The sequence below is a fragment of the Herpailurus yagouaroundi genome, unplaced genomic scaffold (assembly GCF_014898765.1).
Source record: "Herpailurus yagouaroundi ecotype Mexico unplaced genomic scaffold, PumYag 202, whole genome shotgun sequence".
Taxonomy (NCBI): Eukaryota; Metazoa; Chordata; class Mammalia; order Carnivora; family Felidae; genus Herpailurus; species Herpailurus yagouaroundi.
This window is the reverse complement of record NW_024412433.1, coordinates 6,167,385-6,193,703: the sequence shown is the minus strand read 5'-3', so window position 1 is coordinate 6,193,703 and position 26,319 is coordinate 6,167,385. Positions and strand designations below refer to the sequence as shown.

The 26,319-nt window shown below is 47.1% G+C and overlaps 1 long non-coding RNA gene and 1 other non-coding gene across 2 annotated transcripts; both read left to right on the top strand.

Moving 5' to 3' along the window:
- Positions 1-835: 835 nt before the first annotated feature.
- On the top strand, positions 836-8,933 carry LOC121014393 (uncharacterized). Its single transcript, XR_005783193.1, has 3 exons — positions 836-913; positions 7,632-8,592; positions 8,736-8,933. It is a non-coding gene; the product is annotated as an uncharacterized LOC121014393 (long non-coding RNA).
- Positions 8,934-25,903: 16,970 nt separating this feature from the next.
- On the top strand, positions 25,904-26,041 carry LOC121014531 (U8 small nucleolar RNA). Its single transcript, XR_005783263.1, has one exon. It is a non-coding gene; the product is annotated as a U8 small nucleolar RNA (small nucleolar RNA).
- Positions 26,042-26,319: the final 278 nt, after the last annotated feature.

The following is a 26,319-nucleotide window of genomic DNA, read 5'->3' as shown; positions in this document are numbered from 1 at the left end:
AGAACTCATCATGCATGTGCGTAGATTAGGACGCGTCAAGAATACGGCTGAGCACGTATGCTTTCGCAGCTCGACTGTGCCAAAGGTGTGGTGGTTGCTGGGCCAGCATGGTTAAGGGCACAGTTATGCTGACCTGTGTCCCTCTCTTCTGGGCTCCAGAATCCTCTTCTGTGGGGTCCATCCTGCTCTGGCTCATCAGTCCTGCAAGGATGTCTGATTTCTGTTTGCTAAGGTGTCTCATCTCTTTCCACTAAGCCTTGACTTCTGCTTACACATCTGTCCAAACCTCAGGCTTTGAGGTCTGAATCTTTATCAGTTGGTATAAATGAAAGCCTTGTAAATTCCAGGCGGTCTTCGTGAACTGAACCACTGAAATGTCACCTTTCTGCCTCTTCACTGCGGTTGGTCACAGCTCTGATTTCCCTGTGGGGAAGGACGGTCCTTCCCTTGGAAAGGGTTCATCATCTCCTGCTAGGGTTCATTGAACACGACAGTAGCCACGATACTCCCTGCAAAACACCATTAATTATCAGCCCAACCCGTCCTGTCCCTGGAAGCCAACAGGCCTTGCTGTTTACAGACAGCTTAGGCAAGTCTGCAGTTAACCTGGGAAAACGCTCGGTTTCTACTGGGCGTGGCTTCAAGCTTCTACTGGGCGTGGCTTGAAGATGGCAGGTGGTTTCACCTTTCAGTAGTCTCTGAGTTTATGCGGGTTTTATTCAACAGGTTTCCAAAGTCAGTTTTTATTATCTCACCCTTCTTCCGCACCTTTTGCTACAGAACCTTTACTTCCTGCTGCTACTAAGATCCAAGCCCCCGTTCACCACAGCTAACGTTTTTCTTCACCGCAGAGTTGGTTCCCTCCTAGGGATCGCTGTTGGAACATCTGGGCTCAGCTTCCAGAGACACACGGGTAAGTTGCTGCCCCTTTAAGGACGCTGTTTCTTAGCAACGATGGATTGTTGGCCCTGTTTCCTATCAATGGATTCTCTGTAAGCCGTGTTCTGCTAAGTTTCCAAACTAACCATTGAGAAGTAGTAGCCGATGCACTGAAACTAGCATGCTATTCCAAAAAAAAAAACAAAAAAAAAAGTCAAAAAAATCTAATCAGAGTAACATGTCGTAGGACTATTCTAGTTGTACTGATTCATACTATTATCAGTGTTGCTTAATATTTTCTGTGAAGCTCCAAATGTGCTTTTTGTTTCAGTGCCTGGAACAACTGTGGCCAACAAAATTTAAATATATACATCTAAGTCTCTAGGTACACATACATATTCATATATTTACGTATATATACTTTACTTTTGATTTCTTCCGTTTACATTTCATTTTCCTTTGCAATTCTTCACGTGCTTATTGGTCGCTCATGTTTCTTGTTGAATGACTGGTCAGTGCGGGGCAAGTGTGACCTTTGTCTGCAGAGACCTCATCCGGACCCCTGCTAACCAGCCAGGAAAGCATGGGTTCCACTCAGAGCCTCAGATTATATGTCATTAAAGCAAGAAACTTGGACCAGAGAATCCTCGGGTCCTTGCAGGCTCTCGGTATTTATGATTCCAGGAATAACTTCTCTTCATACTCAGAAATAAGTGCCAGGGAGGGAAGCTTCAGAGCACCATGAGAGGAGGAAATAAGGGGACCCCGCTTATTTTGGGGGCCATGGAAGTCTCCTTGGAGAAGAGGTGGGACCATAAGTAGAAGCGAGCAGTTGCAATGGGGACCAATAAAGGAGAAATGGCAGTGATAAAGACAAAAATACATCCAGTGACACCTGTTACACATGGAAAGGCAGTCTCCATTTGGGACCACTGTGATAAGCACAGAGATCGCCATGATGGGGTTTGGCAGTGGAAGTAAGAGGGGGTCGTCTCCAAATACCGCATGGGCAAGTAGGGATTTCTAGCCAAGGGGCAGGGTGGGGATCAGTGGATGGAAAATTACTAAGAGGAAACATCAGGAATAAAGGAGGTTCTGGCTACACCTACCTGCTGAGTCTTGCTGAAGACAGGCCAGACGTGACCACGTATCACCTGGGGGCTGGATCCTGGTCAGATATTGAGGGCCATCAGATAGCCAGGGCAGGGGGTCCTGGTCAATCTCCTGAAGCAGGACTCTTGCGAAAGCCAGATTTTACAAGGTGGTGCACAGATAGGTTCAGGAACCTGACTGGAGTTTGGTCAAGCAAAGAATCTTTGTCAGGGGTGGCAGGGACATTTGGGATTAAATGATTAAATTTAATCCAATGGGCTTTATGTTAGACTAAGTGATTAAGTCTAAGGCTGGGCATGGAAGACACGAGGACATCTGAATCAGCCTCTGAGAAAGATACGAATAAGCTGGAGGGTGCTGTCGTTCCCAGTATCTGTTCCCTTTGCCATGTACTTTCTCCGTGTCCACCCACTGAGGGCAGGGTCACTTCCCCATGCCTTGGTGGTGGGCCCAACCATGTGATTTGCTTGGGCCAATGGGGTGTTGTAGGCACGGAATGTTCCCATGCGCTTCCATTGGATCTGTGTTTCTGCCATTTATCCAAGGGGCCCTGCTGCGCCTGGAGGGAAGATGGTGGCCATGTAGAGCAGAGCCACCTCCAGCCATGCTGAGTCTACACTAGCTGACCCCCGGTCAACCCACGGGCTCGGGAGCTACATAAACACCTATTGCCCCATGCTGCGATCGATGACATTCGGAAGTAAGGCTACGGTTATCTGCTATATGGCAAACTTGGGCTTGAGTGGAGCTAATGTTGACCTCCAGGGCACTTCAAGCCACACCGCAGGAAGAATTATGTCTGTTTCCAGGGAGTTCCAACACCGGGTAGAAGCCTGGACACTGACTTGGGTTAAGGCAAGGAAGTCCAGTGGGACCCTAGGAAGAAGGAACTGGTGGGCTGTAGAAAGGCCACCAGAATCCAGGCAAAGGGAAGGGGAATCAGCAAAACCAACTTAACAAAGAAACAAGAGTAGATCCAGGAACCATGTGGGAAGCCTGCTGTATTAACCGGAATGGATAGAAGGTGTTGGAGGAAGGTCAGAAAGAACTTCATGGCCTGTGCATGTCCTGGGGAAGAGCCTGATATCCCTGCTCATGGGAACAGCACGGATTCAAAGCACACTGCCCTTTGGGACAGGTGCACACCCAGCACTGCCAAGGAGGGATCGAGACCTGTGGGGGACTTAGCCCCAGGGTCTGAGATGTGGCAGGGGGCAGCGCAGGTGGAAAGGATAGCATTTTCCATGCATATGGTGCTGTCACGTACATCGTCTCCTTCATCTTCCCCATCGTCCTAGAAGTAGGTACTAACACGCGCATCCTCTGGATCAGGACCCGGGGTTCGCGTAAACGAAGCGGTTTTCCTCCAGGTCACGTGAACAGAAAGAGGCAGCACCGGGGTCCAAACCCATCACTTCTGGATTCTGCCCTCTTACGGGAGAGCTTGCCCCCAGCACACGTGTCTGAGGTCTGTTCTCTTGGCTGCAACGGCGTTTGTCGTCAGTCATTCAGAATATCCAGCAAGTTCCTTTTGCTTTGGTTCCATGCTCGCAAGGCCACTTTCTGTTTACCTTTCGCTTTCTCGCATAGACTCGTTGGTAGGCTGACCCTAAGTGTTTCCAACTTTAAGAAGTTTATTCTGTGGTCCTTGCGAGTTCGTAGGTTGGCATCCCTGAGCATGCTCGAGCCTCTGCTGATGCTGGGTAGGATAAGGCTTGGTAGCTCTGGGTTTATTGACCATCGAGGTTCCGGACATGGAATGGACCTCAAACTTGGGGACCCGCTCAGCCAGATTTGGGGTGACTTTCCTGGACAGCACTGCTCGGGCTTCACGTCTTTCAACTGCGGAACACAGTGGCAAGACCGGGCTAGCGGGCTTATTTTTGGAGGGCATGTTCTTGAACTCCACACTGCCTTCTTCTTGGGTTAATAGCACCATGCTTTGGTGACACATTAATACCTTCTGTCGTCATTAGCTCCCAATGCAAAGGGTAGAAAGCAAACCGTAAGATGCTAATAGAGCTTTTTTTTTTTTTAAATAAATAAAAAAGAAGGAATGCATCGTATCACAGTTACAAATCTCCGAGACTGAGACGAGGAGGTTCCTCTGTGTGGCAGCCTGGTACCGTCTATACGGAAGGACGGGCTTGGCGTGCCCACGCGCAGGCTCCGTGGCACTGTTCGGTGGCCCAGGTGACACACTTGTTTTGTCTGGAACACGCTATGAAGTATACGTTTTCTGCTGGAAGAAAAACATGTTTTAAGAGGTTTTGTTTCATTTCGCCGGCTGCTGATTCAAACACTTGTCCTGCTTTCATAGTCCGTGATTAATTGCAGGTTCCTACTCCTGTGGGAATTACTCAAGGCTCCTCTCAAAGCCGTGCTGCACTCGTCAGCGTGACTCACCTTTTCACGATTCCAGAGCTAATAACAGGGATTATCCAGTCGGCACTTCGGGAAATGAGTGAGAGTGAAGTAAGCTAGCGAGCTCCTTCTACCTCTCTTGAGTTTGAAACGGAAGGTTTTTTTTTTTTTTCTTTTCCCAAGCGTTTGCTTTTCTGTTTTTGTTTTCTGCAGAAGGGGACTGTTACGTTTGCTTTTCTTGGGAAAAAAAAAAACTTTTTAATGAAGTCTAGCCTATAGAAGAAAGCACAGATCGGTAATAAGTGTGCAGCCCGATAGATGTTGGCAGTATAAACCCACCGACGTTTCTGGCACCCCAGAACAAGAATCAAAACATGGCCAGCTGTTTGAGGTATAATTAACAAATAAAAATTATACGTATCGATTTGCTGTGCAGCATGGTTTTTTAAAATACATATACATTGGAAAGTGATTACCCCAAGCAAGTTAATTCACGTACCTGTGACCTCACGCTGTGCGTGCGTGAGAACGCTTACAATCTACTCTCTCCGCATAGTTCAGTTATGTAACACAGTATTACTGAGTCTAGTCACCCTGGGGTACATTAGGTCTTCAGGACGTATTTATCCTGCAGAACTGAAACTTTGTGCCCTTGGCCGACATCTCCCCATTTCCCACCCCTCCAGCCTCCAGCAGCCACCATCCCAGTCCCTGCTTCTGTGAGGTAGGCTTTTTACGAATCACACACATACAAGTGAGATCATGTAGTATTTGTATTTCTGTGCCTGGATTATTTCACTTAGCATGATATCCTCCAGATTCATCTGTGCTGTCACAAATCATGGAGTTTCCTTCTTTTTAAAGGCTGATCATTTTCCACTTAAAGACTGTGTATATATGCGTGCGTCCATATATATTATGTATATATGTGTGTGTGTATAGTGTGCATGTGTGTATATATGTGTGTATATGTAATGTGTATATATGTATACGTATATATGTGTATATATATGTATATATGTATATAATATATGTATAAATGTGGGTATGTATGTATATAATGTGTATATGTGTATATATAATGTGTATATGTGTGTGTATATAATATGTATATATGTATACATACATGTGTGTATGTATATATATATATATGTATACAATATATGTATGCATGTATATGTGTGTACATGTGTATGTATATATATGTATATGTGTGTATATATGTGTATGTATGTATGTATATATGTATACATATATATATATATACACATTACATACATATATATACACACACATAAACTCATGTCTCACATTTAATTCATCTATTCATCCAGTGATGGACACTTAGGTTATTTCCATGTCTTGGCTATTGTGAATAATTCTGCACTGAACATGGGGGTGCAGATATCTCTTCGAGACACTGATATCATTTCCTTTGGACATGTACCCAGAGGTGTGATTGCGAGGCTATGTGCTCCCTAATTTCTAACTCCTTAAAGATTTTCTTTGCCTTGAACTTTATGTAAATGGAATCAGACTATATACTCACTTGTCTGCTTTCCTTTTTTTCACACACTGCTAAGATTGTGAGTTTGAGTTTCGTCCGTATTATTAGGCCTAGCACTATTTGTTCATTTTTATTGCTGTATAGTATTCCACATCAAATCACAACTTATTCTACTGTTGATTCTGTCCCCAGTGACCAATGACGTGGACTCTCACTTCAAATATTCATCGGCCAATAATACTTAAATAATATTTATCTAACAGCGTTTCTCCATTTCTCTGTCGAGTCTTCTTTCTTTGGACTTTTAAACCTTTATTCTATTTTCTATAAATTTTTGAGTTTTTATTTTAGCTTGTAATCTACCGAGAAGTTGCAAGAATTATCTAATGAATACTCATATATCTCTTCATCTAGATTCATCAGTTATCAGCAATTTGCCACATTTGTTTTATCTATCTACCTATTTACGTATGTATCTACCTACTTATCTGTCAATGTTTTGCGGATCATTTGAGAGTAAGTTATAGACACTGTAACCCTTCATCTCTAAATACTTGAGGAGGGATCCCTTCAGCACAAGGACGTTTTCTTTCAAAACAATATTATTATCAAATGGGATGAATTTAGCATTTTCATATTGCTTTTATATGACATGGAATCCATATAAGAAATGTGGCAGGTGTCCTAATGCGTCTGTGATAGCATTTTCCCTGGACCAGGCCCACACGTTGCAGTCGGTTGTCACAGATCCGTAGACTCCTTTAATCAAAACAGGCTCTTACTCTGTCTTTGTTTTTCATGATATTGACATTTTTGAACAATACAGACTAGCTATTTTAGTTTTTTTTTTTTTTAGTGTTTATTTATTTTCGAGAAAGTTCAAGTAGGGGAGGGATAAAGAGGGGGGGACTGAGGGTCTGAAGCAGACTTTGCGCTGACAGTGCAGAGCCTGATGTGCGGCTTGAACTCACGAACCGTGAGACCACGACCTGTGCCGAAGTTGGATGCTCAACCAACTGAGCCACCCGGGTGCTCCCAGACTAGTCATTTTGTAGAATGTGTTCTGGTATGGATATTTCTGATATTTAAATCAGAGTTTTTATTCCTCCCAGGAGATTCCATAATTGATGCTGTGTCCCCAGCGCCTCACTTCAGGAGGCCATAATGTCACTTTGGTCACCCAAATAAAATGATTTCCACCCTATTTCTCCACCAGAAAGCTAACCTTTTCCTCCTATGTTATTAATCTATGGAGAAATGATACCATGTTGATATCAGGTTCCCCAACAACATTCACCCAACATTCACCCATTATATTGCCACTGTGGTCATCGCAAAGTGGTGATTTTCCAACCCCACGATGCCTTCTGTACTTGTTAGCTCGCATTTTGCCATCAAAAAACGAGACTTCGCTTCTTTCCTTTGTGTTTCACTGTCTCTATTTTTTACCACAGGGTGGACTCCTGTGTTCATTTTACATTCTGTGTGTTGTTCATTTTGGTCATTATTCTTTTGGAGAATCAACTCATTCTCCAAATTTGACCAGCGGGAGGTCCTACGTGCCAGTCAGGGTGCTTCATGTTCGGGACCCATCTCTGAACACTTCCTCGCTCTATGGCACAAGACATTCCAGGCTCCTTAGTAGAGTCATTTGATGAGTCCCTTTTCTTAATGAAGTCTTTTAAGGTTATCACTTTCTCTATTCTGATTGGGAAATCCTCGCTTAGCTCAGCATCGTGAAATGTGGTTCCCATGATTTCTTCTACAGGCTTCAATATGTTACCTTCCACGTGTGGACATGCGACCTTGCCTGAATGGAGTTTGTTTCTGGAGCTGTGGTGAGCTGTAAGAAGAAGAAAGAGAACTTGAGAATGAAATGGGGCACTACTGATTACACAGGGCCAGCAGGAATAAACCAGAACGGTCTTGGGGTAACTGGGACAAAGCCCACCGGGACCCTGAGACCCACTGCTGATGTGCGTTGCTTGCTGGTAACTTCCTGACCTCGGTGCCTACAGGTGTCCCCACCGCTCTGATGTCCTTGGTCTTCCTCAGACCCGCCAAGCACTCCCTCACCCGTACCATGCGCTGTCCCCTCCACCCAAACTCAGCTCTCCCGGACAGCCATTGGGTTCCATCCACCCTTCACTGGGGCCTCTGCTTAAAGTCACGTCCCCGGACACCCAATCCAGAAGAGCTCTGCCCTACACTCTTGGTCACTCTCTTACCCTGCATCCTTTTCTTCATGGCACTTACCACCGCCTGATGTGGCCTGACACACTGGCTCAGATTCTCTTTATGAACCGTTGGGGCCTGTGACACTCATGACCGCATCTGCCTCCCAGCAGGACGCAATCAACGTCCACCAAATGCACGACTGAGCGAGCTTTCGCCACCGCCGCGTCCTCACATCCGATGGACCTGGTCTTTCCCACCATGTCTTCTTCTTCAATGTTTAGTTGCTTCTTTTGCCTGCTTCTTTTTCTGGGGGGAAAAAAAAAGTTAGGATCCCCCTTCCCAAATTCTAAAATACATAAACAGAAACCACCTCTATTTGGATTATTTTTTGAAACTGTCCACAGCTAACACCTAATTAGGAGGCACACGCCATGGTCACCATGCTATGCCTTACCACCCAGCGTGTAAGAATCTCCAACCTTCCTTCCTTTGTGCCAGGTTCTCTTAAGGCTCTCAGTATGGAGTTCAGTTGTCTTCAAGATGATCTCGAGGTATTTTGTGTTACTGTAGTAAATGGTGTCCTTTTTCTACCATATCTTCTCCCTTGGGATTTTGGGTGTGTAGGAAAACTCCTTTGGGTTCGATTGTGTCGACATGTCCCCGTGAATTTATGTTTACGTGTGCTACATTGCAGCGCACTTCGGCACATCAGGCAGGTGGCGACCATCATGATGGCTGACACAGTTATGACGGCAAGATTCACAGCGACAACCACAGCAATAACGTGGCCACGCGGAGCATAACGCGGTCTCCAACACCAACAACATCTGGAGCCTAGGAGGCTCACGATAAGTATTTGCTGGATCCATAAATAAATTAGCACCCGTTGTCACAATCTTCATTTTTCCTGGTTTTACTGAGTGCCCCAAGTGAATCGCTGACTTACACCGACGACCATTGTTTTAGAGTAACTATCCTTAACGTGTGAGGCAAGAACCCTTCCTGTTCCAGTTTTCAAAGAGTTATGGCTGAAAAGGGGGCTGAAAGGTATCAGATGTATTTGCAACACCTTTGAGACGCTTCTATAACCTTCTTTTCAAATGTATCAATATAACAGATCGCTTAAATGTTACAACATCTTTCCACCCCCGGGTATAAATTCTGTATTTGTGTGTTTGTGTACGTGCATGTTCAGGTTTAGTCCAGAGGGGCGTGGTAGGGTTTTGATTAGGATTTTTACATTCTAACAATTTTTGAAAAATGTTTATTTTTGAGAAAGAGAGAGAGACAGAGAGAGAGACAGAGAGAGAGAGAGAGAAAGCACGAGTAGGGGAGGGACAGAGACAGAGGGAGACACAGAATCTGAAGCAGGTGCCAGGCTCCGAGGTGTCGGCACAGGGCTTGATGTGGAGCTTGAACTCACAAACGGTGAGATCATGACCTGAGCCGAAGTTGGACGCTTAACCAACGGAGCCACCCAGGCGCCCCTAGGATCTTTACGTTCTAGTTCAATGGATACGGATTTACAATTGCCATATCTGTGTTGTGCAGGTCAAATGTAGAAGTCAGGTTTACGCTATCTTTGCAGAAACACATCTTCTGTTAAATTATCAACGCAATTTGCTTAAAGAGATACCTGAAATCAGAGCCTCAGGAAGTAATTATTCAAAAACCTCTATACTATGTTTTAGTTATCGGCCTTGTCATTTAAAAAGTTTCTATTATTTAAAAATTTGCACAAAATATTTCTCTGTATTGACATTTTCAATTTTTTACTGAACACTTTCACTAAGTAGACTCATATCTTTAAGAAAAAGGTGTCGTATCTTTTCTCGTAACAACTTACACATTTCTAATTTCATTTCTTTGTATTTTGGAATTTCAAAAATTAGATTTAACAAAGGATTGCCTGTTTTACTGATTAGGAAAGGAAGCAACTTTTAGCTGAATTTATGGATTCCATTCTTTTTGTAATTAATTAATTTCTGCCATATTTCTCTTACTCCTCTCCCCGGGTTTCTTTAGGACTGATTTGATTTAAAAACAAAATTAAAAAAATGAAGCCTGAGGTGAATTTGAGCCCAGGTACTTTCTGTTATTCCTTTTGAAAAAGTGCGCCTTTCTCCCCGATGGCCTTATTGGTGGTGGTGTATGTGTTTTGAAATAACGTGATCTCATTTCTATTCTCATCTAAGTAACTGACCATTGTATATTTTCATTTACTTTTTACTTTTTACATTTACTACCAGTGTTTAGATAAGTGACTTTCATTTTTACTTATTTTTACATCTTTGAATGATTTTGGTGTTTTCTTTTGAGTCCGTTTGTTAACTTGTAAGTTTATTGGGGGCACCTGTGTAACTCATCGGTTAAGCGTTCGACTTTGGCTCGGGTCATGGTCTCACGGTCCATGGGTTCAAGCCCATGTGGGGCTCTGTGCTGACAGCTCAGGGCCTGGAGGCTGCTTCTGATTCTGTGTCTCTGTCTCTCTCGGCCCCTCCCCTTCTCGTGGTCCCTCTCTCTCTCTCAAAAAAAAATAAAACATTAAAACAATTAATTTGGAAGTTTATTGTACCGTGGTAGAAAAGAATGTGTTTTGTGCCATTTCTAGTTTGGGGAATTTAAGAGATCTGTCAAGGTTAGCATGTGACCAACTTTCTAAATTTTCATGGACACAGAAGAAGGAAGAAAGCCTACTTATTTCTAGGAAAAACTACAATATACCTGTACATTTCTTCCTATTAGTTTCTTCTTATTAATTAACACCAAGTCCCTGATGTTCACATGCTTTTCGTGTGTGCTTTATCTCTCTTGGACTGACAATATTGTTTTAAAATCTTATCACTGCTTCTCTGTTAAATGTCCTTGGCGATTATAATAATTTTTGCTTTATCGGTTTTGAGTCAGTGTATCTGTGTAACTCTAACGGCACTATCCTTTCCCATTGGATTTGGGTTTTGTGTCCATTAAAAATGGCCCTATTTGCCCCCATTAAATAGTATTTGCTTAAAATTCAGTTTCTCTGCAATTCTATTTCTTTCTTCTTCTTCTTTTTTAATGTGCTAACATTGGCATGTTGTGTATTTGCTCATTCTTTTATTTTTTTATCTCCTTGATTTTCCCCCTTGGGGTGTATTTTTGTAAGTAGCATGTCAGGGAGAATCTTGGCATTTTAATAAGTGGGTTAATCCATTTCTCGTCCTGCTTGCTTTTGTGTTTTGTGCTCTCGGCCTTAAAGCTCCGTGCCGCTCCATTTCTCATCTGCCCTTTGCCTTTGCCGTAGAGAAATGCGTTTAGCTTGCTCTTATCTTCTGAAATGGTTCTGAACTTTGACATTCTACATGTAATCCTATCAGAGCAGTGCTTTCCCGTCTGTTTGGCCCAGCCCCGGCCCTGTGAGATGCTCTGTGGGACAAAGATCTGTGGTCAAACCTCATGAGGAAGGAGGCATGCCATGTACCCCCTTAGACAGTCTTAAAGCCCAACAGTGTAGAAAATGCTCTGATAAGTCCTGCGGTGCCTGTCTTTGCCCTTTTCCTGAGTTACTTGTTTTAGGAGGTCTTATTTTACTATCATGGCCTGAAGCCCTCATGAAGATATTTCCCCAAATGTCAGTCAAGTATGAGTTTCTGAGCTCATCCTGGTACAGTGGGGAAACTTGCAGTATTGATAGGTTCCTCTCCCTGTAGCCCATCTGTCCTTAGGACTCAGCCATGGGGCCTGATGCCTCTAAGAAGAGAATGGCGAGTGCTCTGGAGCATAAATGCTCGCAGGGTCGAGAAGGAGAAGCGTCTAACCTCCAGGAGGTCCCCGTGGGGCATGAAGGGGTAGAGAATCTTCAGGTTGAGAGGGAAGAGAAGGAGGGGGAGGGGATAAGGGTGAAGAGGTGAAGGCCAGAATCCTGACCCCGCCCTAGGGTTAAGCTCTCCAGGGATAGAAAGGATAGTGACCCTTGGGGGGGGGGGGGGGGGGACAAGAAGTGAGGGTGGAAGCAGGGAGGCTTTTGTCGCATTTCCTGTTGGGATCTCAGGGACGCCAGCTGGTCTGTGGCCTCGCACCAGCCACAGAGACTGTGCACCCTGCGGTCCAGAGGGATCCAGAAGAAGGAAGCTGGGAGTTCTGGAGGGTCTCACAGGGACGTGGGGCTGCCCCTGTTGCCAAGGCTGCCGGAGGTGGCTGAGACCCTGAGGACCCGCAGCTCCGATGAGAATCAGTTGTAGGGCCTCGGGGGGGGGGGGGGGGGGGGGGGGGCGGGGGGGGGTCGCCTGGCTGTGCCCAGGGAGTCCCAGGCTTCCGCAGCAGAACCAGACGGGCACAGGTGGAACGGGGCCTCGCTCAGAGGTTTGAGAGGGACCCGAGCCTCGGTCAGAATTCCTTCTGGAAACACAAGGCACATTTGAGTTAGGACACCTGAGGTAGAGGTAAAGGAACTGTAAAGGCAAATAGACAACACGCCAATGTTAGCACATTAAAAGGAGAAGAAGAAGAAGAAGAAGAAGAAGAAGAAGAAAGAAAGAAAGAGAATTGCAGAGAAATTGAATTTTAAGCAAATACTATTTAATGGAGGCAAATAGGGCCATTTTTGATGGCCACAAGGGACACTGCAGCACCCCGGGCACGGAGAGAGGGTACTTACTGAACCCAGACACAGAGAGGGCTGCATGGAGGGGGCTGGCTCTGGAGCTGAGACCTTCAGTCAAGGGACCAGGCAGCCCTCAGTGACTCCGCAGGGAAGGAACCAGGGAAATACATTCCCCGGCCTCACTCTCCTCCTCCTTTCCATCTCTTGCTAACATCCCCATTTACTAGACCCAACCGGTAGCCACAGGACATGGAAACTTAGGGATGGGGTCCCTACGGGCCGGCTTCGCAGGGCCCAGAATGGCCTGGGGAGGACAGGCGTGCCCCTAGAGGACAACACCCGGCGACAGCACAGGGACCAGCCGGGGATTCAAGACCATGCCTGCCCCCATGCTGAGAGGCTAAGTTCACTTTCCTCTCTACCCAGATGCAATCCTGCTGGAAGGAGGGGCAAGGATCACAGAAAAAGAACCTGGCACACTCTTCAGCCGGACACTCACCACCTGCTTGCCTGGCCACCTCTCACCTCCCAGAGGAGGGATTTTCGCACCCACAGGGTACAGCGATGCAAAGGAGCACTAGGCATGTTTGCTCGCGTGAGCGAAGCTCGTTGACTGTCGACCCGGATCCACAGGTGCGTGAACACGTACGATGAATCAGCCTTAACTATGTATTTATTTTGGTAGCAGCAGGCGATTCCGACGGAGAGCCTTAGTCTCACGGCTAATGCCTCAGAACGATTCTCACTGTGTTCGCACGAATCAGCATCCGTGGTCGACAAGCCACGGATTGTCAAACAGTGATGTCTTTGCATTTACTTCCCTGTAACCGAAGGATTGCATGATTAGGAGCCTTACGGGAGCAGCTCCCACAAGGCCCCATTGATTGGAGGCTCTGCAGCAATGGGAGGGACAGCGTGTGTTTCTCCGTCTGTGACGTGTCAACGCCAGGAGTCAGGCCTGCTGGGTTTTGCTGCCGCGGCCTGGACTTGAAGGAATTGGGAGAACACGTGTGTTCCAAGGGGCTTCTTCCCGTCTTGGCCCCCGTTGTTCACGTGTAGCGCCCGCGCCCAGGCTCGCCAGGAGCCGCGGGGTCAGACCAGTGCAGACAGGGGCGGAGGTCACCGGCCTGATCCCTAGAAGGTTCAGAAGGTGGATGGTCCTGGTGGGATCAGCTGTGAGTGACAGGAAGAACGGATAACAGAGCCCCCAGAGTCATCTCTGGGACCACCACCGGGTGCCCCCCTTCTCTGGCTGTTGGGTCCCCACGCCCGAGGCTTCCTCGTGGGTGGACCTCAGCCTGAGCTGGTCCTCGACGCTGGCTGCCCATCAGAGTCACCTGGGGGCTTTGAGAGTGCTGGTGCCTCGTTTCCACCTGTCACTCACGGATCTCCCCGGCAGGGAGCGGAGCCGTGGCTCCTGGGCGAATCCCGCGGAATGATGTGGGCACTTCAGCCCAGCTCCTCTCACCCTCCCTCTTGAGCCTCCTCCACTGCCTGCGGACAAGTGTGTTCCAGTCTGGGGACCCGTCCTGCGGCGAGAGCCAGCCCCGAAAGGCGAAGCCCTGTGTGCGTCCAGCTCTGCGCCTGGCCAGAAGGATGTCTGCTGGTTCGGTGGCCAAGAATTGGGAGCCCACCTGGCCGAGATCTCAAGCCAGATCTCCAAGGAGCTTTGGCCGCTGATGAAGCTAATATTCTCATCTCGTCTGGCATCTCTTTGGTTCAGAACGCGGAGCACGAAGTGAGGGGCGGTGTGGATCGATATCCTCTCCACTGGGTGGAAACTGTTTGCTCGGCATATGCTCCCCCCACCCCCCCCCCCCACCGTGGGGGAGTATGTATGGAATACTAGGGATGTTTCGAGAACGTCAGTATTTGTAATGAATAATTATAGAAGCAGATCAAATTCACCCTCATTATAATAAACACTTGCCGTGTATTCCTTTGTTTTTACTCTAGGTTCTGAATTAACCCTCCGGAGATGACATGTTTGCGGCGGGGGTGGGGAGGGGGTGGGGTGGGGACAAAAGGTGATGAGTACAGAAAGGCAACTTAGAATGGAGCCCTGGGGTCTTAGATGTGATTATATATGGATCAGCTCCAACATGTTCCACTGGGGTCTGGCCTGGCCACAGGTGGCCGACGTTGTCACAGAGCACCTGCCATTGTGTCATAGTGCTTGAGGGAGCTGTCCCCAGCCGAGACCTCACCGTGGGCTCAGCACACAGCCTGACCTGGAATGCCGCCCTTATCCTAAACCAGAGCAGATCACTACTACCGCGTCAGACGACGTGTATTTTGCTTAGGCTTCTCGATTCATAGAGGAGAAATTCCCTCTCAGGGAAAGTTACAGTAAATTATATTCTCCACAGAAAGAGATGGAAGTTCTCCAGTCTTTGCTAATGGGAATGATTCTTTTTTATCCTTAAGCGTAGAGATGAAAAGTACTATCACACGGTTATTTTAATTTTTTTTAAATGTCTATTTGTTTTTGAGAGAGGGAGGGAGGGAGAAAGAGTGTGAGTGGGGGGAGGGCCAGAGAGAAAGAGGGAGACACAGAATCCGAAGCAGGCTCCAGCCTCCGAGCTGTCAGCACAGAGCCTGACGTGGGCCTTGAACTCATGAACTGTGAGATCGTGACCTGAGCCGAAGTCGGGCGCTCAACCGACTGAGCCACCCACGTGCCCCTCACATGGTTATTTTAATCTTCACTTTGTTGACTAATGCCGAGATTAAACCTCTATATCTTTTTATGCTTTTTGAATTGAATATCTTCTTTATTTTCCTCTTAGAGTATTTTTTCCTAATTGATTTTTAAGAGCTCTTTATATAGTGAGGCTCATATAAATTAAAAATATTCCCCGCTGATTGTCATTTATCTTAGGTTTGGCTTTGGTGGTTTTCACAAAAACTTTATAGTTTCTCTAATAAAATATATCACTGCCTTTCTCTCCATTTGATACTGAAAAGAGAACTCCTCTCAACTGTTAAGGAACAATTACATGCTGACAGAATTGGTTTGAAGATTTCAGCCAGGCCCCCTTGGGGAGCTCGAGGCAAGTTCCCTGGGGTCTGGGGACACAGTGAACCGGCATCTGACTTCCCAGAGCAAATAGGATACGTGAGAGGAGCTGGGCCCACTGCTGGTCAGCGGAGGGCAAGGGACGAGGACATTCAGGGACTGATGTGTGTGCCCAGCTTGTTGGGGCAGAGCGTTCAGGGGCATTTCCTCATTCGGGCGCACACAGGTAGGTCCACGGTGTAAGGTGTCGGGTCCTGTGATAAAGCCCATCAGAGGCGAGCTTCAGGTACCGCCGGGTTCCTAAGAGGCTGGCTGGGATTTATCCATGTTATGGAAACAACGGGTAAGAAACATCCAGAAACGGGAGCAGGATTTCTCCAAAGAACCTAGAAAGGCACCTCCAAGCTGTCAGCATAAACACCTGCTCTTCAACTCAGAATGTCCTTGCTCAAATTGCCCCCTTGTTTCCCACGGCTCTGTAGCAGATGCTGTGGAGACTGTGTGTGAGTGTGGAGGGGGTGACTGACTGGGGGGACAGGAAGGAGAGGAAACAAGGAATAGCCCCAGCCCCTGGGAAGCCCTACTATCTGCGGGCCCAGGCCGGGGCTGCATATCTGAATGAAGCACAAGCTTGAACCCTTGCGTGGACCGGACATTCTGACGACCAGCAGGGGGACTGACTGCATGATGCCTATGAACGGCCAGAAAACACTAGAGACGTCCTAAGTTTTCACCGGGGCAGGGAAAACTCAGTGCTGCAGAACTCATTTGAAGACAGACTTTTTCAAAAGTTATTTATTTATTTTTTGATTCACATCCAAGTTAGCACATGGCGCAACAATGATTTCAGGAGTAGCTTCCTTAGTGCCCCTCCCCCATTTAGCCCATCCCCCCCTCCCACAACCCCTCCAGCAACCCTCAGTTTGTTCTCCATATTTGAGTCTCTTATGTTTTGTCCCCCTCCCTGTGTTTATATTATTTTTTATTTCCCTTCCCTTAGGTTCATCTGTTTTGTCTCTTAAAGTCCTCATAGGAGTGAAGTCATATGATTTTTGTCTTTCTCTGACTGACTAATTTCGCTTAGCATAATACCCTCCGGTTCCATCCACGTAGTCGCCAATGGCAAGATTTCATTCTTTTTGATTGCCGAGTAATACTCCATCGTGTATATATACCACATCTTCTTTATCCATTCATCCATCGATGATCATTTGAGCTCTTTCCATACTTTGGCTATGTTGATAGTGTTACTATAAACACTGGGGTGCACGTGCCCCTTCTAAACAGCATCCCTGTATCCCCTGGATAAATACCTAGTAGTGCAATTGCTGGGTCATAGAGTGAAGACAGAATTGTTTGACCCTTCTATGCAATGCATCCTCTGGTTTGATATACGGGTTACATTTAGATCCAGGAGAGGACACAGGGATAAGCTAATATTGCATTTACCACCTTTCAGGCTCTGTTCTTGGGGCTTCCACATGAATTATCTCACTTAATTTCCATCATCCACTGGGGGGAGATGCTCTTATCTTCCACACAAGGAGACTGAGCATCCCGGAGATGAAGGATTTTGCCAAAGTCCATCAGGTGCGTAATGAGTGCATCTGGGGTCAATTAAAATTCTTTCTTTCTCTTTTCTTTAATGTTTGTTTATTTTATTGAGAGGGAGAGTGTGCGTGAATAGGGGAAAGGCAGAGAGGGAGAGAGAGAGAGAATCCCAAGCAGGCTCCGCACCGTCAGTGCAGAGCCTGACGCCGGGCTCGATCTCCTGAATCGCGAGATCACGACCTGAGCCAAAATCAAGAGTCAGATGCTCCACCGACTGAACCAGGCATCAGTGGGAGAAATTGAAATTCTGAACTTAATCCAGTTGAGGAGGGAGACTAGGGGTATTGATGAACACGACTGGTCATGAGTTGATAACTGTTGAAGGCTGGTGGTGACAGACGTGTTCACTGCTCTCTCTTCCTTTTTATGTGTTTGCAAATTTCCATAATAAAAGTGTAAAAGTGCATTGAGCACGTGGTTTGGGGAGGTCACTGCAGGGACTGGCTGAGCAGTGAACACTGAAAATTCCTGGAAGGCCCCCACCTGTGCATTCTAGTTGAGGACAAGCTCTCAGTGCAGTGGGGATGCAGACCCAGCAGTCTGCCTCCAGCCCAGGCCCCTGCCATCTACCCCAACTGCCTGCCTTGCCGAAATGGCCAGAGGAAAAATGGATCTGGGTACCGGACCTCTTCCTGCCCCTATGCCTATAACCTAATCTCCCTGGGATTCTCCCCTCTCTTCGCTCTAGGGCAACCCCCTTCAAGGGTCTTTCCAAGGACGTGGCAGTTGGGAAAATCAGATTTGCCCCACGAAGAGTTAAATTCACCGCCTGATCTCAGGGTGGAGATTGGTAAAGCCACACTGCAGAGGCAGAATGGGTTTCGAGCCATTAACAGAGGAAGGAGACGCTCATTTGTCTAATTAACAGGTTTCAAGGTCACGCTCCTTTCTTCTCCATGAATGCATATCTCTTTTAAAACTCATTAAAATAATATTTCACGGAAAAGGGTTTGATCACAAACGCTGAGCCTCTTGTACATCTGTGGTTTTCAACCACTAATGTGTCGTTAGAGTGGCTCCGATGTAGTTTGGGCTCCAAAGTTTATGAGTTTTATTTTTATCGGCAAGAACTAGAACGTATTTAAGATTATCCTTGTAAATTGTCACAATCGTTATTTTTCTTGCATTCTGACTCATGTTTCTAAGTGTCCCCGGGCCACCCTGGAAAAGATTTTGTATATGTGATCACCATATGGCATTTGTCTTGCTCTGGGGAATAGAAGGTTGAGATCCACCGTTTAGATGCCAACGCGTGATGGTCAGGTTGGATTGAACACCGAATCCTACGGTATCTATTCAGAACGGAAGCATAGAGATAACAAAATGGATTCCTTTGGACGAAAACCTCACCGGAGGGGAGGCATGTGTGGACAGAGAGATAAGTCACTGTTTGCTTATAAGCTTTTTCAGGGAAATCACCACTAAGGATCCTCTAAGTGGCACATCAAATGCTTGTTTTGTTAAAAGGTATTGATAATGATGAATCTGCCTTGGATAAAAGGTTTATAGTTAGAGGTAATTTTATTGATTCGGGCCTGGCTGGCCTCTTGGAAGTACAACATTATTTTCAGTAGATCGATTGTGTCTGGTTTGGAAAGGCTTGGCACTACGTTGGTCTTCAATTATATTTAAATAATTGATCGCGATTTGTATTTGTTAATGACCTTTAACTGAACTGTCATTGACCTGTGTTGGGCCACAGAGATCAATTCTGTGGACGGCTCATTACTCTTTGTGACTTTTCTAAAATACTCGCTGTTACTCCACCCTCGAATCCACTAGGTGCTTAATGCAGAAATCGAGGGTTCTGGTTTATTTCTGTGAACGAAAAATGGGATTTCCACGAGGAGAGATGTGTTTCCACGGCCTTCACGGCCATAGACACGACACACGGATGTGCCTCCTCCTCCTGCTTTGGGGGTCAGGGAGCAACACTCTGGGACAGGGGAGGAAAAGGAACTCCTTGTACCTGGCACGGGCACGCCCCCTTTCGTCTCCGATCCGGGTCCTGGTCGCATTAAGGGCGTCTACTGCCACTCATCCCCCAGCATGCCGGCCTGGATGCCACCTTTGTGTTCGTGTTCTTTCCCCGACCCCCACTCTATCTACTTGTGAAAATCCTCTTCACGCTTCTTCTAGGCTGCAGAACTGAGACTTCTTGCCCCATTCAACCAGCCCATTTCCACTACTCTGATTCAGATCCTTAAGGAAGGGGAGTCGGCAGAAATACAACAGGCAGCTGCCTATCTCTTGCTGTCCAGAGACACCCTGGAACTGGGTATCGTTGTGCACTCAGGTTCCCAGGAAACCGGACATCAAATCCGGAAACGCGATTGGGTCCTAACTTGCACGAGGAGGGCAGCTACTCAACGGTCAGTTGTTCATCCAGGGTTTCCCAACTGGGTGCCACAGGAGCCCCAGTGGGCCAGGAGACCCCCAGCCCCTACATCACCCAGAGCTCATACACTTCCATCTTTTTGAAATAACTTGCCAGCCTCTCCTTCCTTCTTGTAGGGAAGTGGCAAAATTCGTGGGGTGGGCGTGGGGGATAAGTGACTTTTTTGCTTTCAGAAAGCCTTGAAGGGGGTCAGGCTATGGGAGATTAAAGTGAGCTACTTTGCTTTACATGGTGAAATAGCAAAGTGTCTGGATTTTCTGCAGGGAGCCTGATGGATGGGGATTCAAGGGGGTGGGGTTAGGAGCTGAATCTCAATGATGCGAGTATATTAGCCTCTTTGAGCTAGTGTTACAAGGGACCACAAACTAGGTGGTTTAAAGCAAGAAAAAAAATGTTATCTCACAGTGCTGGAAACTAGAAGTCCCAAATCAAGCTGTTTACAGGACCAGACTCCTCTGAAACCTGTAGAGAAGAACCCTTCCTCGCCTCTTCCAGCCTTTGATGTCGGGCCAGCAATGTTTCCTGCTCCCTGGCTTGTAGACTCATCACTCCAATCCCCTGTGTATCTTCACATCTGTGCATCTCATGTCTATCTATGTGTCCAATTTTCCTCTTTTCATAAAGACACCACTCATGATGGATTAGCCCCCTCGCCCCTGAATGACCTCATTTTCACTAAATTATCGTTGAAAACACTCTAGTTCTAAATAGGGTCACAATCTAAGGTACTGGAAGTGAGGACTTCAACATCAGATCTTTTTTGGGGGGGAGGAGGGCCCAACTCAACCCATAGCAATGGGAAAATGGAAGAAAATGCTCCAGGGGTGGAGGTCCAGATGCTGGGATCTCAGGAAAGCAAGCTATTTGGTGGGGAACGGGCAGGGATATTTTAATAATAGTGAAGTCGGACATTAAATTGGAAGGCATCCTTAGTCCTAATCTATAATCACGCTTTATTTTCCCCACACTTCCAATAAAAGACTTGCGCATGGCAGCCTTGGGCTGGTGGAGCTCGGGGGAAAGACAGAGGAACAGGTGGGCCCATGTTCAGTCAAGGGAGAGTGGCTGTTCTACTCTGTCACTGGTGGTTAGGACGTTGGCTGAGTCTCTTCCTAGATTATAAGGAGCACAGTCATAAGAGAAGGGCTCTGTCTTATTCATCATGCAGAACGGTGCCCAGGAACCAGTAGGAATTCCATAAATCCATTACCCTCCAATCCCAGCCACAGCACTGGCTTCTTCCGTACCCGGTGGGGACTCAAGGAGTCTCGTTTGGGTATTAACAGAAAGGGCCTCCGGAAGACTGAAGAACTCAGGAGCGATCAGTTTCCACGTCTATGAGTAACCACCTTCCACATTTGACATGGAGCCATCACAGAGATGGGTGGCAGGTGGACAGCAGCAAGCCTTTCCCTGAGTAGATGCTCAGTAAATACTTACGGAACTGAAATAAGTAATGTGAAGGGGATATTTGTGAGGCGCCGAAAGGAAGGGAATACAATGGCTGAGGATCTAACTTCTGCAGAAACTGAAACTCAGGTTAAACTTCAGATGCGGTATCACCCTGATGTTCTTAGCAAATAACCCAGCTTTTTAGAAACTTCTCTTCACGATCCTTACGTCCACCTCCTTCGTATCCTGCCTGGGGAACTGAACACGAGATCCAGATCGATATCATGGCATTTAAATCTTCCCCGTTCGGGGCACCTGGGTGGCGCAGTCGGTTGAGCGTCCGACTTCAGCCAGGTCACGATCTCGCGGTCCGTGAGTTCGAGCCCTGCGTCAGGCTCTGGGCTGATGGCTCAGAGCCTGGAGTCTGTTTCCGATTCTGTGTCTCCCTCTCTCTCTGCCCCTCCCCCGTTCATGCTCTGTCTCTCTCTGTCCCAAAAATAAATAAATGTTGAAAAAAATAAAAATAAAAAAATAAATCTTCCCCGTGACATTCTTCCGAAGCCCTGCCTCGCCGTAACACTGCCTCCAGGGCAGTGCAGTGGTCGGAGGGGGGCAGAGCATCAGTGTGGTCCTGGCCTTCTGGTCGAGCTTACATCTGCTGCTGAGGATATTAAGAAACACTAGGGTCTGTGGAGGGAAGTGCGCCCTAAGCCTTGACGTAAACCGGAGTTGGACCTGGTGGGGAAGGACGCTGAATGAATCTGGTGGCAGAACGTGTGAAGTCCAACATCTCCACTGGTTGTATGACCTTGAGCCAACTTGCCTCGCTGCCCGGCAAGGTCGTTTTGAGGACCAAATGAGAAATGCATATACAAGTACTTTAGAAATGGAGCCCTCCAAATGAATATAGCGGAAACAGTTTGCCTGCTAGCAAACAGCAGGCCTTAGGTTCGGAGCTGGGCCTCAGTCAGATGCCCTGTGGGGAGGGTCCCCCCAGCAAGCCCTCGCTGACCCACTATGGTGAGAGGTGAGGGGTCGGAGCCCTCGGTCTGGCCTCTCACAAACCCATCTCTTGATGTGCGGGCTCCGTATCTGGCCGGTTGCAGTACTCAGTTCATTCCTGAAGGCAGGCAGTCTCTGGCTGATGGTCTCCAGGCAAAGCCTTCCCATGGAAGCTTCTGAAGGGCCTGTTGACCTCGGAGCGGGCGTCATGGAGGGACTTCCTTGTTTGTGGCTCTCCTCTGTGGAGGCACAAGGGGCCACGTGGTGGTCTTCTGCCCACTGAAGTCCATGCTGGGGTTGGACCCCCCCCCAGAGGCAGGGCCGCGTCTCCTCTGACTCTACATCTCCAAAATTTTAGTTGGGGTTCGGCCCAGCGGGATAAAAGCTCTTTTCTGGTTCACCTAACAGTCCCGGGCAGGGGTTCACGTTGGTGGGGTCTGTCAGGGACTCAGGCTGAAGCAGACTCTCCCATTCCCTACACGCAGCTCCCATAGCCGCCATGTTGTTTCGGACCCAGCCAACTGGAAGGGAGGGACTCAAAAGGACAGGCCTGAAGAGAGACACTTTTCTTCACTTCCCACCGGCTAGAACCAGCCACGTGGCCTCAGTCGCTGCGAGGGTGACTGGGAAATGACCCAGAAAGGAGAAAATGCATCTTGACGAATAGCTATTTGCCAACATCCAGGAACAGGGTGTGGTAGAGAGTAAGTGCTTAGCACATGCTCGCTGATTGAACAGGCCCAGTGAAGGATTTAACTAGTGTGCGCAGCAATAGCACACAGTGCACACGTGCAGCCCCAGTAGCACACGGTCTTCAGAGAATCTGGCAAAAGTTGTTGATTTTCTGCCCGCTGTTTCCGCGTACCTCATCAGGCTGAATACCATTTCATTTATTTTGTTTTTAAATGGATTTATTTAAATCCAAGTTAGTTCACATGCAGCAGAGTGTTGGTTTCAGGAGTAGAGCCCAGTGGTTCATCACTTCCATTCAACGCCCAGTGCTCATCCCAACAAGCACCTCCTTAGTGCCCATCCTCCATTTAACCCGGCGCCCCGGGGGCACCTCTCCTCCAGCAGCCCTCAGGTTGCTCTCTGTATTTAAGAGTCTCTTCTGGTTCGCCCCCCTCTCTGTTTCTATGCTATTTTTCCTTCCCTTCCCCTCGGTTCATCCGGAAAACCATTTCACTTAATGCTTATTGCCCTCACCATGTCCAGGGAGCTAAGCTACGTACTATTCATCGCTTCCGAATAACATCAGGTTCCTGCCTGCAAGACGCTTACAAGCCTGGGTAACCGAGGGCATTGGTGTCTTTCTGCTAAACTAGCTTTGCTTCCCCTGGAGAGCCAGGTACTATTGTATTCATAACCAGAGCTGTGCCCTCTTCAACGGATTTGTCTCAAATCCTTTGCACACGGAACCATATGTTGAAGCCCTCGATGGAATATTAATCCACATTGTGTTCTGGGCTCTGGAGCCCTGATTGAAAATGCATCTGTGTAAGTAGCCTTTTTAGGAAAATTATACATCTTACACGGAAGCGGGTAATCAAGCCTTCCCTTCCCTTCACAATGGAAAAGCAGAGATGGCAGCTTATCCAGATGAAAACCAGGCTGATTTTATTCTAATGAGAACGCAGGGCTAGATCAATTACAGACAAGCGTGCAAAGTTAGTGAGGTCTTTCTTTCTGCCTTGATGAATAGTTATAGGAAAATACCCTAAAGCTTCCCAGCTGCCCTTGTGAGGATCAGAAATGCCTCTTCATAGAGTATCAGTTTCCACTTTATTAAAAAAAAAAAATCTTTTTTTTTAATGGTTATTTATTTTTGAGAGACAGAGTGCGAGTGGGAGACACAGAGTCCAAAGCAGGCTCCAGGCTCCGAGCGGTCAGCACAGAGCCCATTGTGGGGCTCGAACTCACAGACTGTGAGATCATGACCGGAGCTGAAGCCAGATGCTTAACCAACTGAGCCACCCAGGCGCCCCCATCAGTTACCACTTTAGAAAGGGAGCCGCTTTCTGGGGAGCAGTGAAGCCACGCAATCTGAAGAGTCGGGAGAAAGCGGGTAGAGCCCAGGCGGACGGCAGGGACCGTCTAAGGCGCGGCCCTCCAGCACCTTGCCTCTCTGTGCAGACACCCCTTCAGGTGAGCCACAGGAGAGCCTGATTTAGACAAGAAACTGAAGAACGGTGGAAGACAATTGCAGAATCTCCGCTACCCTTACTCAGCTTTGTTAGGAATAGAATTGATTCACCTTTATGCCTTTCCTGCATTCCACCTTAGAATTTACAGGTGCCCATCTGGCCGGTCAGTTGTGGGGGCTGGTCTGGCGAGAAGAACGGGCCGTCGAAGGCAGTGCATTAGAGCCTCCCGATGTTTCCAACTTTGGATCTGTAAATACGGATTTCTCGTGCCCATCTGAAGTCAAAATGTTGTTAGTAAAGAATGTCTGATCTTTGCAGGAGAAGGCGAATGTGTGTGTAAGTGAAGGCACAGACAGGCCCCAGAGCTGGCATGAATGTTTTAATTATGTAAGGGATTAATTTATTTCAAATGTATTTTCTGCCCTTGCTGTGTGCCGGCTAATTCCGTTTTTAAGATGCCAGACCCTGTTTCCCCAGGGGAACAACAGACCTGTATCTTCAAAGTGTAAACTTCTTCTCATCACAGAGGTAAAAAAAACCCATATATAGGCTGTTAGAATGTCAAAGGCTACGAAGACTTAGACTTTATCTAGGAGCATTTGTTTTGAAAATAGTTACAAACAGAGAGGGAGGGAGGCAAACCATAAGAGACTCTTAAATACAGAGAACAAACTGGGGGTTGATGGGGGTGTGGGGGAGACAGGAAAATGGGCGGTGGGCATCGAGGAGGGCACTTGTTGGGATGAACACTGGGTGTGGAACATAAGCGACGAACCACGGGAATCTACCCCCAAAACCAACGCTGTATGTTAGCCAATTTGACAATAAATGATATTTTTTTTAAAAAGGAGTGTTTGTTTTGAATTTCAAGTTTAACTAAGAAAGCCACGCCTCCCTCACCCCTCTTCTTCCCCACCGATGGCCAAGGAGAGAGAAACTTCCAAAATGTTCCCGAGAGAGAGAGAAAAGAGTGGAACTCATCTGCCGTACATCTCTCAGACCCTGGGATAAAAAAGCTTTGCTGTGTTTGGGGACCTAACAAGAGTGGAGAATTAACGGAGGGTCTCAGGCGTGTCACAGTCCGCCAGTCCCAGTCTGGGGCAGGGGTCATAGGAATGGGCGTATTTTGTCCGCCCACACTCGGGCTCTTTTCACAGGGCAACGACTGGCCTCCCCAACCCCTGAATTTGCAATGGTTGAGAATGAGTTCAAGGGATCTGCTGGGACAGTGCGTAGGATGGACTGGAAAGGAAGGGATGGGGAGGGAGGGAGGGTGCAGAATGCAAACAAGCCCCACTCCCTTCCACCACCACCGGGAAAGGGGAGAGCCCGTGGGAGCTGAATGACCTGGCCCAGCCGGCCAAGGGCATATTCCAGCCACCTGCGGAGGAATTACCCTTGCTGTGAACAAAGAATATACACATTTGAGATTCTATTTAATGTTGTTACACCAGGGGCACCTGGGTGGCTCAGTCGGTTGAGCGTCCGACTCTTGGTTTCAACTCAGTTCAAGCCCCACGTCAGGTTCCATGTTGATGGCACAGATTCTCTCTTTCTCTCTGCTCTTCCCCTGCTCATGCTCTCTCTCTCTCTCTCTCTCTCTCTCTCTTTCAAAATAAATAAACTCAAAAAATAAAAATAAATAAATAAATAAAACCACTCACACCAAAACTGAATACTGGCTGAATTAAAAAAAAAAAAAAAATCATAGGGATTATCAGGCTGGGTAATCTTCACCTGTTCTACTTTTTGGAGGGCAGATTAGAACATGATGACTGAAGTTTGCATGATTTGTGATTAGAGTCTCTGCATGCAGTCAGGACTTCCCACACACTGATTGATCCTTTTTGATTCTTCCTGGGAAAAAAACCAACGACAGTAGCTACTGCGATGGGTAAAGCTCTTTTCATGTTTCGCATTCTGTTCAATTCTTTTTCCAAAGTGTTTACTTATATCCTTTGCCCACTTTTCCCTTGTGGTGTTCGTCTCGTAATTATTGATTTGTAAAAGCTTTTTATATAAGAAGGGCATTAACTTTTTTTCAATTTTGTTATAAATAATTTATCACAGGTCTTTCAACTATTCTGGTTATATAGAAATCATTTTTATTATTATTTAGCTCTTTATGTC